This window comes from Lycorma delicatula, chromosome 5 (assembly GCF_047948215.1).
Source record: "Lycorma delicatula isolate Av1 chromosome 5, ASM4794821v1, whole genome shotgun sequence".
In the NCBI taxonomy this organism is placed as follows: Eukaryota; Metazoa; Arthropoda; class Insecta; order Hemiptera; family Fulgoridae; genus Lycorma; species Lycorma delicatula.
Window position 1 is genome coordinate 36615776 of NC_134459.1, and position 16133 is coordinate 36631908.

Sequence of the window (16133 nt, forward strand, 5' to 3'; positions counted from 1 at the left end):
AACAAACAAATCAAATTGTCTTAATTACTAGCTTATCAAAAAGATTGTCAATGGAAAGATGGACCCAATGTAGTGTATGTTAAACGAAGAACGGTTTCATTTATCTGGGTATGTTAATTTTTCACATCACCAGGTATCGGATGACTCAATATATTCAACGGTTGCTTGAGAGTCCACTTTCTTTTTATTGAAAAATCAGTGTATTGTGTGATTTCTCTGGTAATTGTATATTGAGGACCGATATTTTTTGAGCGAACTGTCAATACATAAATGTACTGAAGAATTTTCAAAGAATTCTATTCTCGGTTAATATCGTGGAACAGAGAACAGCTTCGTCCAACCAGTACGAGCAACGTGCCACACATCAACCAATCACTATTACGCGTTTATGAGGATTTTACAGAAAAACGAACTATCATCAGAGGACGGTGGCCTCCAAGTTCCTCAAATTTCTTTAATTGTGATTTTTCCCTTTTCGCTACTTGAATGATAAAGTTTATGAACCACATTCCCATACTATTGATGAACTCAAGGCGAACATTCAAAAAGAAATCGACAGCACTCATAATAACGTTTTGCGTTTTGACTCTGAAAGAATATCGCTGCGAAGGGCGGTGTAATTCTTCGAATTATTGTAATTGCCTTGCGAAATTATTTTGTAAAAATATGGTAAATGCATTAACCTTTGCTAGTGTCAATGCAAAATTTAATTTAATTTACATTTTTTTTCATTTCATTCATAAAATGTTATTTGTCGCAGCTGTGCTTAATCAGTAGTGGTCCAGTTACAAGTTGTTCAACTTATTACAATTTAATAATTTTTATTTAATGTTCGATAAGTAATTCATTTATAAACTCTGCTGTAATTATTTTAATTTTATTGAAATAAGGTAAAACTTTTAATAATAACAATTTTATAATGAACATTTTAATAACTTCAAATGGAAACATTAAAAAAAAACAAACATATAAAACATTTAAAAAATGTAGAATACATAAACAATGATTTCCATTAATACAATTATAATTTATATCGGCAAAAATGTTTTTTTTTTTAAATTTCATTACTAATATATTTTTATTATTAGGGAAATAATTGTAATCGTTTATTTCTTACATTGATTTATTTGCGTGTTTCTATACAATCACACGCAAAAAATATCGTATTAAATGCTCTCATGTTTACCCTTACATAAAAGAGCAACATACATCTTTTGCATGTAACATTATTCATTGAGCAAGCATAAATTACCATGAAACACACGTACCTTTAATTACAACAAGATTTCCGGTAGTTATACCAAAAAGTATGTATTATTTAGAATTATGACACGAAAAACTTGTTACGTTTATGTATATTCCTACTAATGTATTTATAAATACTATTTTTAAATTTATACGTAGTTTACAATGATTTGAGATTTTTATTTATTTATTTTCTTTTTAATCTGTCCCAGTTTTCTAGATTTAGATTAAAAATCCTTTCTAATTCTGTTTTAGCTAGATGTTTACAAAGACGTAAATTATAACTATTAAAATAAAATGTAATAAAAAATTCTATTTAATAAATAAAATTTGTATATATATATTTTTTTTACTATAATAAAGAATAATTTATCAACGATAAATAACTTTTAAGAAAGTCTATTACTGGATTACAATGAACATATGTGAGTTGTATTACAATTTTTATTTATATACAAGGTTTATATAAAGAAAAAGAAATTAAGGAACAGGAGTATACAAATGGCTGTATTAGAAGCACATAGTGATTGCGCTTAAATCAATTTCCATGCCATAACGTACCCACAATAGAACAGGGTCGTCTTTCATTTGCACTTGATAACCTTCTTAACTGTGATCCCCCACCTATAACTTTCTAGCACACTCGTTTTCTCTTCATCCTTCCTATAACACTCACTCATTCTTTCTTTCTTTCGATCACTATATCTTCCTCTCTCACACACAAACACACAACATTCAAACAGAAGAACTCCCTCTTTCTCGCTTTCTGTTAAGATCGTCTACCGACTGGAGCAAATGTCCTTCTTTTGTTCATTCAACTCCTTTTCTGCAGATTTTCATTTTCTAAGAAGAACCTTTAAGAGCTTTTCTTCCTACAGCAAAAATTAAATTGTACGAGGTTTACTTATTCAATTGTCATGAGTTTTTTCGAGTTAAACTTAAATGAAAATTCAATGATGGTATAAGTTATATATATTATGAATTTATTTAATTTTTATCTTAACTAAAAAAAATTCGGGCTTTCTACTTTTAAACAGAGTGAGCGAAAAGATACAGAACTATATGAAAAAAGTATTCAATTTCAAAAAAATAAGAATATTAAATAATTTCATATTTTTATAGTAATTATTTTATAATAAATGTCCAAATTGTCCATCATTTGTTGCTGTACAAGCATCAACATGTTTTCAATATCAGCAGCCACTTATTTAATGAATGAAGAGCTACTATGAATTATTTTGACTTCAATGTTCCTTAATTGTGCCAGAATTATTATTTCTGAACACTTTTTTTTAAATACCTCAAAGAAAAAAATCGGTTGGAAATAAATCTGGTGACCATAGACCTTAGGAAATGGCTTACGTACTGATAACATTATGTTTTTCACTGTGAGAGCTGTCGCTCCGCCTTTCTGCAACCATAAAACGCCTTCGTCTTCGTTATAATCTGCTGGTAGCGTTTAAATGTTACAGTTTCCGTGAAAAATAATGGAATCGCTATTCTCTTTCGAAAAATCACGTGTAAACTCTAATCTTTATTGAATATCATTTAATTTTGTGGAAAACAAGAGGGTTGTCTGTACTACTCGAATATCGGTTGTTCTAATTCTTTATGTAGCCACTTAGATGAAATCATACCTTCTCACTCAAGTAAATATTATCCAAGATACAAATTTTGCCAGAAAAATATAAACCATATTTAATAATCAAATCTTTTTCCGTCGGGTTCTACTAATTTCTGCACGACGTGATTACGGTATGAATTTAATTTTAATTTTTCGTAGCTTAAAGGATACTACTGTTTGATATTCCAGTTTTCTGAGAGAATCTTCTTAAGACTTTCGAGATGTACGTTTAAAGGAACCACGGACAAGTTCTAAAGTATCGTCATTTAAAACTGTTTTCCGGCCGGACCTATTTCGTTCGTTTACACCACTGATTTCTCTACGATTAACTATGGGTAAATTGTTGACTTATCAGGTACGTTTGTTCGAGAAAAACCTACAACCTACAACAAAGTTATCCTAGCCCTCTGAAAACTACTGTGATTTAAAATATACTAATAAATGCACTTTGAGAATGTTTAAAACGCATGATAATTTTTTAATCGTATACCTATCACTGATAATCAAAATAGGAAGAGTTTACTTGATTGTTGTATATAATTTACCGCTACAAGGTGAAACATTACCTATTAATGCCTACCTAAAAGTAATTTTCCCTCTTCAGTGAATTAATAAATGTAAGACTGCCTAATTTTCATTATTTACTTTCGCTACGAAGTTATTTTCTTAACGTTACACTTAAAAGTATAAAATTCACTTGATTATGCATGATTAGCAGTCGATAAAGTAAGACAAAAAATTATACTGCTTTAATTCGATTTGGCTTTCTAGCTACAAAGTTGGCTGATAAAATTCTATTCATTAGCATACGATAAAACTATCTAATTATTAGTTAATATTTGTGATTTTAACTGTCCATCTCTTTTATGAATGTCGGCAAGACCTCCAATTTAACTAAGTTTTTTAAATAATAGATGGTTAAATCTGTAAAAACAATTAATAGATTGATTAATGATCTTTTACACAGATAACCAAACATCTAGAAACAGATTTCACTGAAATCACTGAATAATATAATGCTAAAAACTAATATAGGTATATATCAAAATAGGAAAAAAATGCAGTTTTTTTGTTACTTAAATAATCGTACCTATTTTTTCTTAAACTGCGTTATTTCTCAACAAATTTCAGCATCATCTGGATTTCTTGTTTTCAATAAACTTATGTTGTAAGAAGCTGGCTTTAATTTCGTAGATAACATGGTTAAAACACATTGAACTAAGTTTTTTTTTTGCTTAGCCTGTGATCCGAAATCTAGTAAGTACAGTCAGCATCATTCTTACAGCTGTAAAAGTGGCTTGAATTGATAAAATATTATTAAAAAACTAATCAAGAAAATTTTATACGTATAGAAACGTTTTAATTTATCTGCATAGATAGAAATAGTTTAAATGAACAGTAATTTTACTTTTTACTTTTATTTCTTAGTTTTTAGTTTTACTTTTAATCGTAAATTCTGATCGACTCTGAGAAAAATATTATATTAATTTCAGATTTTCAGATGTTTTACCATAGAGAAGTATTATTATTACAATATTTATTTTGTAAAAAAAACCTTCATTTTTACTAGCCGTACAGTAGTCATAATATAAATTAGTCATTATTTATTAGATATCCTACTCATGAATTTTCACAAATTTTTCATTCCTCAATCGTACTCAATTATTAGTAAGAAATATTACTAATTTTTGTTTCAAAAATTATGGTAATTTTTGAATCATATTACCTCAAAATATTTAAGTTCAATGAATGACTTGAAGACATTTTGAAAACTGTAATGATATCAATTCAGAAGAAAACTGGAACAAGATATTTAAAAAACAGATATATATATATATATATATATATATAAGTTTAGTAGCCTATGTCGCTAAAATATTGTTAAGAATCATAAACTAGAAGTTTGTAAGATTAATAAAAAAGGATGCAGGAAAGGAACAGTTTGGTTTAGTAAACGGAAAGAAATCCGAGATACCAATGGATTACTAAGGATGGTTGGAGAGAGACATTTAAAGAGAAGAAGAGTAATGTATCCGTGTTTCATAAATTTAGAGAAGGCGTTTGGTAGAGGCAAGTGAGAGAAAACATCGAGATTCTTTCAGAAAAAAGAAAGTATAAACTGAATTTTAATTAAAGATTTATGCATGAGACAAACAGAAGCGATGTAAGAAATATCACTTACTTGTTGTAGATCAAGGTTTAAGCAAGGATACTGGCTCTAACAGATACTGTTTGACATTTACATTGAAGATATGATAAAAAATATATTAGTAGAGGAGAAGAAAGAATAAGTATAAAAGAATGAAAAATAAGAGGCGTAAACTTTGATAATTATAGGGTAATTCTAACTTAACCCACTGGGTTGGTCTAGTGGGGAAAACGCGACTTTGCAAATCAGCTGATTTCTAAGTCGAGAGTTCCAACGTTCAAATCCTAGTAAACACAGTTACTTTTATTCGGATTTGAATACTAGATCATGGATACCGGTATTCTTTGGTGATTGGGTTTTTATTAACCACACATCTCAGAAATGGTCGACCTGAGACTGATCAAGACTACACTTCATTTACACTCATACATATCATCCTCATTCATCGTCTGAAATAATATCTAACGGTAATTTACCGTGTTACCATGTTTACATTTAAACATGTAAAAAAGGGTAATTTTAACTTATGGCACATATGTGCTTCAAAGATTTAACAACCCTGGAAAAAGAAATGAAAGATGTGGTATGAAATATAAAATAAATGAAAAACTGAAATAATGGAAGTAAGGAACAAAGATAATTTAATGGTAAGAAGTGAAGAAAGAACTAAAAATAAAGAAATTACAGATGTCTGAGGACTACGGTGACAGGATTGGTTGTCAATGTAAATAAAAGGAAGAACAGCGTTGTCAAAGGAAATTATAATAAAGGTGTAGAATTATAGTTAAGGAAAAGGTTGGCGAAACGCTTCGTATGGAGTGTCTTTTTGTATGGAAGTGACGTATAAACGATTAAGAGAGATACACTATTTGAGATATGAATATGAGGAAGGATAGAGAAAGTAAGACGGACGGATAAAGTAAGAAATGAGGACGTAATGAAGAAGACAAAAGAAGAAAGAGTACTTATGCGAGATATACAAAAGAGAAAACGGAACTGATTAGTTCATATAGTTGGAAGAAGCTCTAAATCTTGTCAACTCCATAAGAAGGACCATTGGAATAAGAAAGGAAGCGACGTAGAAGAGGGAAGTCAATCGTTGAGGAGAAGATTGGAAACGACGAGGGAAAAGAGGGAGAAGGCTTGGGACAAAAACTGATGGAGGTATCGGTGGCGTAAGGAACCTTCCATCGGTCAGAACACCAGATGATAATGTTGATGACATCAAAACTTTGTACAAAAATGTGTAATATATAGTATTCATGGTTTACTAATATAAAAATACAGATATTTAATTTAATCTATTATAAGAAAAATATAATTTTTATTAGTTGAAATACGATTCTTTCATTATGTAATATTCACTATATAAAATTAAATAAGAAGACTAAGGGTACTCTGATGGAGATATACTCTAATTTATGGTATAGAACCAACCATAAAGAAGATTAAAAGATTAGCTAAGATAAGAATTAATGAAGATTAAATGCATCTGTCTATTTCACGATTATTTGTACGGATTATTTTCCATTAAATTACTACATTGATATTACTGGTTGATTCTATTAAGGTTCAGAAGCGTAGAATAGTTTAATTTCTAATCACACAATAGACCTTTTTAGATCCCGTTGTAATTTTTTCTTTGATTCACCTTCTTTTCGTTGTTTCCAGTACTTTTTTATTCTTTCCGTGAGTGCTTGTTTTTGTACTTCTGTAAATTTCCTAATGCTGTTCTTTGGTTTTCCTTTTCGTCTAGTTTGAAATTCTCAATTGTTTTTTAAAACTAAATTTTATTATTTTTCTGAAATTTTTTTTTGGTTTTTCTAAGTTTTGGTTTACTTCCAAGTGCCATCCTAATTTTGTTTTTCTACTTTATAAATGTTTAATAATTGTTTTGATGAAGTATATTCCACTCCTATAAATATGGTCAAAAAACCTTCATAATTCTTTTCCACATTTCCGTTGCTAAATTCTTTATTCCTTGTAAATTTCTTTGTCGGACTTTAACCTTCCTCTGTTCCTTCCGGGACAAAAACTTTTCTTTTGAATTTTTTTAATTGTTTTAAAAGTTTTTTACATTAAACTTTTCTAAATATTAAACAATTAATATTATTTAATAAATAAAGATTTCTATTCTTATTATTATAATTTTATTTTAAATTAACAAACTTTGCTCATTGTTTTCCAATTCTTATAAAATGTAAATAAAAGGAAAACTAAAAGCGACAAAAAATATTCTACGATAACTAATCTATTAGTTATTAATATTATTAATAAATTTATTTTACCATAAACTACATATATAACCAATAAGAAATACAAGATTTTTTTTTTGTTATAACAAATTAGACATTAACGAGTATAGATGGTTAGATATATGTTATTGAAACAATAAGAAGCAAAGTAGTTGAGACTAAACAAGAGAAAAAAAATTTGCGAACTATTATAAAAGGAAAAAATCTATATATATACTTAACGCAAAACGTAGGAGCTGCAATAAACATTTCAAACAAAATAAAAACGTAAATTGTCTGTAAAGGGTCTTCACCATACAAAACATAACATGAAATAATAAAAAATAAAAAGAGCAGTAATATAAAATAAACAGTAAAACAGTAAAAAGTGAATGTACATGTGGTATACAGTGAATATCTTAATATCATGAAAGAAGTTTATTTTATGTATGATGTAAATAATGTTTAGAGTATAATAATAAAAGATATATATATATATATAGAAAAGTTACATTTTCCGTTTATTAAACTAAAGTACTTCATATTGTTATTAATTCATTATCGATTAATGAGTCAAGTTCGTTAAAGACACACCAGAAACTTTTACGCAAATTTTGGAAAATAGTTAAATTAATTTCTAATTAGCAATTGAGAACTCCCCACACTTATTGGATGAAGAAAATAATAATTTTTTCTATTACTTTAAAATAATAAATATATTTTTAAAGTATAAAAATAGAAGTTCAGTTTTAAAATTACAACTGATACGTTCATCCAGTAAAATGGAGTCACACTTGGCTATTACACTATTACTCTTTGAAGAGTAAAATACGTAAATAAAAATTATTTCCAAACTAGTCAGGATATTTTTATCAAATAATTTAAGAATCAATAGATCCAAATCTACCTGAAAAAGATGTCAATCATAGATCGGACTATTTATATTTCAATATTTAGAAAATAGAGTTCCTGAACACATTAACTGAAAGGCCACTAATAACAATTCATTCAAATATCAAGGGTACTTTCCTGAAAATGGATTCTACAATATTTGAGTATACACAGTGATTGATATAGGAAAAAACCAATGTTACTTATTACACAATCAAGGTTGGATCATGAGAAAGAGGTGATCTACTCCTGGAACTGAACGATACGCAAATGTGTCGGAAGATTTTTTATATTCCTACTTATCGCAGAACGTGAACATTTGTCCAGATTCTGCTAGATTGTTCTAATAAAATAGTGGACATTCATTTTTACTGATTGGTATAGATTTAGTTTATGTTGTTTTTTGTGGCTGTTTCGGACCGCGTTCCGATCCTCTTTTTTTAGACTGAGTGTGATAAACTCAGTGTGATTGACTGAATGTGATTTGAACTGCGATTATTCCTGGGAGAGTTGCAAAATTTCTACGTCCTTCTACCAGTGAGATTCCATTTTTTCCCATCCTCTGAAGGGGCTTTCTGTGCTAGTGCATTTCGGTTTTCGCCTGGTGGAACCTTAATACTGTTGAGTTTGTAATCTACTCATTACGACACAAAAAAGAAACGGAAAGAAATTATCAAAATTAAAGAGCAATTCAAGGTCCTTCTAAACAGTGGACATCATCGCGGTCAAATCCCACGAGATATTAAAATATGTTTACACAGAATGGAAATAAAATATTATTGTGTTAGGATTCCTCTATGAAAACACATCCAATCTTCAAAATTGTGTGGTATCTGAAAGTATATACCTAAAATATAAGACGTTCAAACAGAAGTCCATTTGAGATTCCAAACATACGATGTACATTACTTTATATTTTTGCTAGATCTGCAGTTTTTTCAAGCATACATTTATTTGTTGTTTTAAAATTCTGGTAGTAAAAAACTTTATTAACTAAATTAAATATTTTAGTTAAAACTGTTATCTTTCATGACTGAAAATTTTCTAAAAACATTGTATTTATATAAAGTACAATTACCTACATTCTGTTATAAAAAGTTTGTATCTTCGACATCATTGGTTTTAACATAAAACTAATCGTATAGACGTCTTCAGTAAATCATTCGTTTCCACGTTATAAAAAATATAACATATTTAAAGAGTAAAAAGGTAATGTTAATATTAAGCATGCATGTTTTTAAATTTATTATCAGGTAAAATATAAAATGAAATGTATTTTCTAAAATAAAAATAAGAAATTTCAACGAAATGAATAAAATAATGTTATACTCTTAAATTAGATAAACGCTGTTGACATACCTGTTCAAATATAAGAACTGGAATTTTTGAAAATTATATTAAAAATGTCCTCGCTTTTAGAATCTAGATGACTTCATATGAGTAGCCAGATCGGTGTGTAAATACGTACCTAGAAAAACAATAAAGCCCAGTTTATAATGTAATTAATTAAAAAATTAAAATTTTATTCTTTATCTTACGTAATGTAATTGTATGTAAATGTACTGGCAGTTAACTGAATAGAATCAAAGGACATTAAATAACAGAAATAAATATAAATTCCTTTAAAATTACTCTCTAGAGAACTCATAAAAATTGTGTTGTTTCCGTCTGGTAATGTAGAGTAGCTGGGGTAAGTTATACATGCGAATAAAATTCTACAGAGAAAAGGGGTTGCTACAAGTGAACATGTGAAAAAATATCAGTTAAATACATTATTTCGAGTTTAAAGCTGTGGATTCATTGAATAATAAGCTTTTAAATAAAGGCAAAAATAATCTAAGTTCACCTAATGTCGGAACCATGTTCAAAAAAAGTTGGCGTTCTCGTACTGTAACATCTTTTGATTCTCTTTTTTTAAGATTTTTCTTAACTCCTATTGTAATTTAACGTTAATTTTAAATCATACCCCTGCAACAATATAAAGTTTTAAAAAAATGCATGTTAATAACGACAAAGTGTTTTCTCTACTCTATTACATAAACTTCAACTATAGAATTACAGTTCGACATAATTATTTTTTATGCAGTTTACTTAGACATCCATTTTATTATTGTTAATTGAAAGTTCATTCTACTTTTAATCTTATTTAAATTTTGAATAGGACTATAAAAGAGTCACTGTTTGTATGAAAAAGCTATTTACAAGAATTAAAAAAGTGGAAAAATTGGTTCTTGATAAAAATAGGAAAATGTATTAAGAAAAATAACATAACAGGAAGCTTCCAAGTGATTTATTTATAACTACGTTTTTTTCTTAATGTTTTTTGAATTTTTTCACATACTTTTAATATCAGAATTTTAAACACATATTGTTTTTATAAGAAAAGGTAACGTATATTTATGCTATAACAATCTAATATTGCGTATTGAAGACTGCGTTAAAAACAAGAAACATTTTAAATCGTATAAGTTATCATGTAATTATAAATATTCCGCAGAGAAAATATAAAATGTTACTATACATTCCTGCTGTCAGTAAAAACAAATTATCGAAATCGATCCTTTTAGTTTAAAATTTGAACAAACATAAGTTAACACGTTTATAAATGTATTGTATAGAAACTCTTTTTGGCCGTCCTTCCAGTATTTATTATTTTTATTACTGTTTTGAATTCATTTCAGTAATATTTTAACATTCCAACAAAATGTTTTTCTTTAAAAGAAATTATATCAGTAACTCTTCTTTTTCTATTAAGACTTAAATACATATAACTGTTGAAAGTGAATAATTTTAAATATTTTAGAGAATGGATCAGTTGAAAGTTCTTTAGAAAAAAAGCGTTAACAGTTAGAGCTAATAAAATTGAAATAGCTTTCAACGTAACGAAAAAGACATATAAAACACAGTCTTTGTAATGGAACTCGAAATTTCGACACTATAAAACTGTGATAAAGCCGGAAGCACTCGATGCTGTAGAAAGCCTAAGACTGTGCAACAAAGGTCTATTAGAAAATCTAGAAAAAAAATAAAAATTATAAGAAAACTTTAGGGTCCTAAATTTTAAAATAATCAGGTAAAATTGATTTAAAATAAATTTTATATTAAAATTTTTAAAAAATATCAGACACGATTAATAAGACGAATTGCATTTTACTCCCATTTATTTAGAATGAATATATTTTAGACTGACTAAAAAGGTTTAAATGGTTCACACAAGTACAAGAAAACCTAAAATAGCTGATGCAATTATAAGAAGAAATACAAATTTTAAAGAGAATATTAAAAGATGAAAGTAAACAGTTCCAAGAAAGGCCAAAACGCAAAAAAAAATAGAGCTGAACTTTTTGAAGAACGAAGGAAAGACATATCAGAAAGAATAAAAGGTACTGCGCAGATAGAAAAACAGAAATAAAGAAACACCGCAAATAAATAAAAAATGACTAGCGTGTTCCAAGGTGAACTATTCGGATATAAATAATAACTCTAGAATTGGACCTGGACCTTTATTTCTAAATTCAAGTTTTACCTTTTTTGTAAGGTTATATACTTTCCCATTATAATATTAAGTTTTCAAATTTTTTATGTTTTTAATCTCTTTCTACTCGAATAAGTACATTTATATAATTACATATTTTATACTGTATCATCAAAATTTTATTAATTTTTTTTCTAATTTTTCATTGTTCTATTATAATCATAAAAATCACATTGTGTTTAGTATTTTCGAAAATAAACAAGAACAAAACAAAAGTAATGAAATGTAGTAGAAATAACAAAGATGGACCGCTGAATGTGAAAATAGGAGGAGAAAAGATTATGGAGGTAGAAGAATTTTGTTATTTGGGAAGTAAAATTACTAAAGATGGACGAAGCAGGAGCGATATAAAATGCCGAATAGCACAAGCTAAACGAGCCTTCAGTAAATTTGTTTACATCAAAAATGAATTTAAATGTCAGGAAAAGATTTTTGAAAGTGTATGTTTGGAGTGTCGCTTTATATGGAAGTGAAACTTGGACGATCGGAGTATCTGAGAAGAAAAGATTAGAAGCTTTTGAAATGTGGTGCTATAGGAGAATGTTAAAAATCAGATGGGTGGATAAAGTGACAAATGAAGAGGTATTGCGGCAAATAGATGAAGAAAGAAGCATTTGGAAAAATATAGTTAAAAGAAGAGACAGACTTATAGGCCACATACTAAGGCATCCTGGAATAGTCGCTTTAATATTGGAAGGACAGGTAGAAGGGAAAAATTGTGTAGGCAGGCCACGTTTGCAGTATGTAAAACAAATTGTTGGGGATGTAGGATGTAGAGGGTATACTGAAATGAAACGACTAGCACTAGATAGGGAATCTTGGAGAGCTGCATCAAACCAGTCAAATGACTGAAGACAAAAAAAAAAAAAAAAATTTTCGATAAAATTATTTATTTTTTTTTTTCACTTATCAGTTGGTTGAATTTTAACCTTTAAAATTTTGTAAAGTGATCAAAACAATGTTTTAATTAGGTAAAATGATCATCACAGTTTCATATCAATGTTTAGGTCATTACTAGAGCCGTATTTAATTAATAGCTTTCTTAATCATCTATAGAAATTAAAATTTATATTATTATTATTATATATGCTATATATTTTTTTTATTATTACACCACCCAACAAGAGAATTTTTCTAGAAGTTTAGTAATTTTCTTCTCCCTGTTTTACATTTAAACAATGTAGTTTTTAATTCCTTGTACGAAGTAACGGAAAGTATTGTGATCGCGAAAAATTTCAGTTTTCAAATTTCAACGGATAAATTCATATTGACCATCCCCGAATCCATTTTGATTAGTTTCAGCGTGACTTCTGTACGTACGTACGTACGTATGTATGTACGTGCTTATGTAACTCGCATAGCTCAAAAACGATTAGCCGTAGGATGTTTTTAAATTTTGGATTTAGTTTTAACATCTAGTTTTGCACCTCCCCTTTTCATTGCAATCGAATGGACCAAAAGTGTCCATAAAAACCCCAAAATCCAAAAAGTTTTGATTTTAGACTTTGCAGTAATAAGCTTTCACTAAGAGCTTTTCAACGTAGTGGTACTTATTTTCATTTGTTCCAGTATTATAGCCAAATGAATTTTAATTAATGAAATATTTGGATCTTATAAGAGGAAGGCATATCGGTTCGAATCAGACTTCATGCACTTTTTTTTACATTTAAATATTTTGATTTATTAATGGTAAAAAATCTGATTATTCGTTTTTGTTTTCATTTTGTTGATGGTTACATCATAATAATTTAATAAACATAATATTAGATAGATATAAGTCACACATTTACTTAAAGAATAATAAAGACTTTCAATTGTATAAATATTTGATATTAAAAACCAATACTATTACTCTCCATTTCTCTGCAGACTGTAGGTTTTTGGGACATCCTCTCTCTTTTATATAATTTCTCTTTTATAACCTTCAGAGTGCACATTTCTCGACACTAACGTACATCTCGATGTTATTGCTGAATAAAGCTGTAATATTCAGTAGATTTGTAAGCTCTATATCATTTTTAGCATACAATTTGAGATCGTCGATGTACATTAGATGGTTGATAGTGTATACACTTTCCCTTCGTCAGTCATTTGGAAACCGAGTCCTGATTGGTACAATATACTTAAGTGAGGGTTCACAGCTAGGCAGAACCACTCAAAGTATCACCCTAAAAAATACCGCGTTGTATTGATATTGGTTTTGACTTATTTCCTCCTCCAGGGAGTACCAATTCTATACACCACGAACTCATTAACTTCTGAAGGAGATCAATAATAAAGTATTATTATTATTACATTTAACTTTTTATCATTAAAAAGAAAAAAAAAATCAGGGAAGAAGAAATAAACTGATAAATAACAACGTGACGTAATTTATAAACGGTCCGTTATTAGAAGATTCGAATAACTAGAATTTTATTTCTGTATTCTCTTATCTTTCAAATCTAATGAACAGGAAAAGAAATAGAAATGAATAAAATACATACGTAGAATAAAACTTGTTTAGAAATACAAAAACAGACTGAAAGATAGCTTTAATGGAAAAATAAATAAAATAATGGATATAAAAAAATGAGTAAAGAAAAAAGGGGAGAAAACATTTTATCAACAGCTATCTTTGTAGAGATTTCACCTTGATAATGCTACTGGTAAATCTTTATGTTATAGGATCACTCTCTTCATGAATTTATATCGGATAGACATATAATACGAGTGTAACATATATATACTAGAGGACCCGACAGACGTTGTCCTGACGCGGCATTATTCTGTAATAAATGCACACACATAAATATAAGTAACTTAATTAAGTTAAAATTAGCAGGAATGTAGTCTAAATTTCATTAAAATGACTATTAATATGATATTATCAGTTTGTGATTGTTGTATTATTGTAATGGGTTTATTGATTAATTATGTGTAGTATGGTTAATATTTATTTTCACTAAATATTCAGATGTCCGATGAAAATTGAATTAAAAAATCGAAACGTCGTAAAATTAATAAGTGTAATTAATAAATTTTCATCCACATTACTACTAATTTTCACTTATTATTCTAAAAAAGTACCTCCTACATATTTTTTTTTAATTTATTAATTTTGATGTTTCATAACCATGAAAGAGCTTAATTAATCAATTAATAAAGAAATTTAAGCACTGTAAAAACGCAACGTAGTTAAAATTTTAGTACAAATTTTTATCATTTTTCCCATTCTTTATTTTAACATCTATTTTACCAAATTTTTAGATAATTGTAAATTAAAAATAATTTTAGAAAACTTTTTATAAAATTAATCAGCTAAAACATTATAAATTCAATTTTTTAAATATACTTTAAACTATATTATAAGTAACTTATATTTTAATTTTATAAATGTTATAATTTATTTTACAAACTTAAATTTTTATTTTCAAAGAGCCTTTAAATACTTCATAAGTTGCATAGAATCAAATGAGAACTGACAATTTAAATTTGTAGGTTAAGTTGATTGTTATTGAATGCACGTGTATACATCATTAAAATTCATGTAAAATATTCACTTCAATACTGCACCTTACAAATTTGCACGATGTACATTTTTAATTAAACTTTAAAACGTTATTTCAATAAATAATAATATAATATAATATTCTCAATAAGCGCACAATTCTAGCAGAGTCGGCAATGCTTCGCTATTGCTAGATCTGAGTATACATACAGATTAAATGACAACAATTGAAAGTTTCATAAAACCTTAAAAAACTGAACATTAGCAATTTAACAAAATTTAACCTTTCACTTTATAAAAGTCAGAATGTAAATAAATCCAAATGGCTAAACAACAGCACTACCTATCGGATTTAATTCACGCCACTCTCTAATCCCAGCATTCGGTGGAAAATAATTTTTTAACGAAAAGTGTTGTGGCTGCAAAATCATTACAATTAATACTGAACATTAAGAAACTTACAAAACATTACGGAACCTTATAAAATTTCACCTTTAACTTTATAAAATTCAGAATGTAAATAAATCCAATTTTCTGAACAGCACTACCTATCGGATTAAATTCAAACTATTCTCTAAATACGAATTTTAATGTAAGAACAACACTAAGCTACGACGCAAGTAACTGATATTCGAAAAAGCAGCAAAATAAAAAAATTCCTAGAATCCGATCGCAGCACCAACTACCGGGTTTGACTGATAAACCAAAAAATAAAAGGTTTTCCTTTGTTTACATTTCCATCTGATTTATTAGCCTCTTATTTATTAAAAAAACTGTTTTATCGCAATTTTTTGTAACACAATAATAACACAAAATTACGAAATATTTTTCTCAATTTGATCGCAGCACCAACTGTTGGGACAAACAAAAATTAAAATAGAATATTATTGAATATTCGATACTGCGATGGTAGTGCAGTCTGCCGGATCCAATTTAAAACATTCCAAAATCAACAACTGCTTATA

At 28.0% G+C, this 16133-nt stretch overlaps 1 protein-coding gene across 6 annotated transcripts in view; it reads right to left on the reverse strand.

Annotated features, from left to right (window-relative positions):
* Nucleotides 1-16133, reverse strand: part of Oct-TyrR (Octopamine-Tyramine receptor) — a 1169363-nt gene that overhangs the window by 323663 nt on the left and 829567 nt on the right. For all 6 annotated transcript variants that reach the window (XM_075365895.1, XM_075365894.1, XM_075365896.1 and 3 more), the window contains one exon: nt 9503-9611. The gene's annotated coding sequence lies outside the window, so the exon portion shown is untranslated. The remainder of the gene's footprint in view (nt 1-9502; nt 9612-16133) is intronic.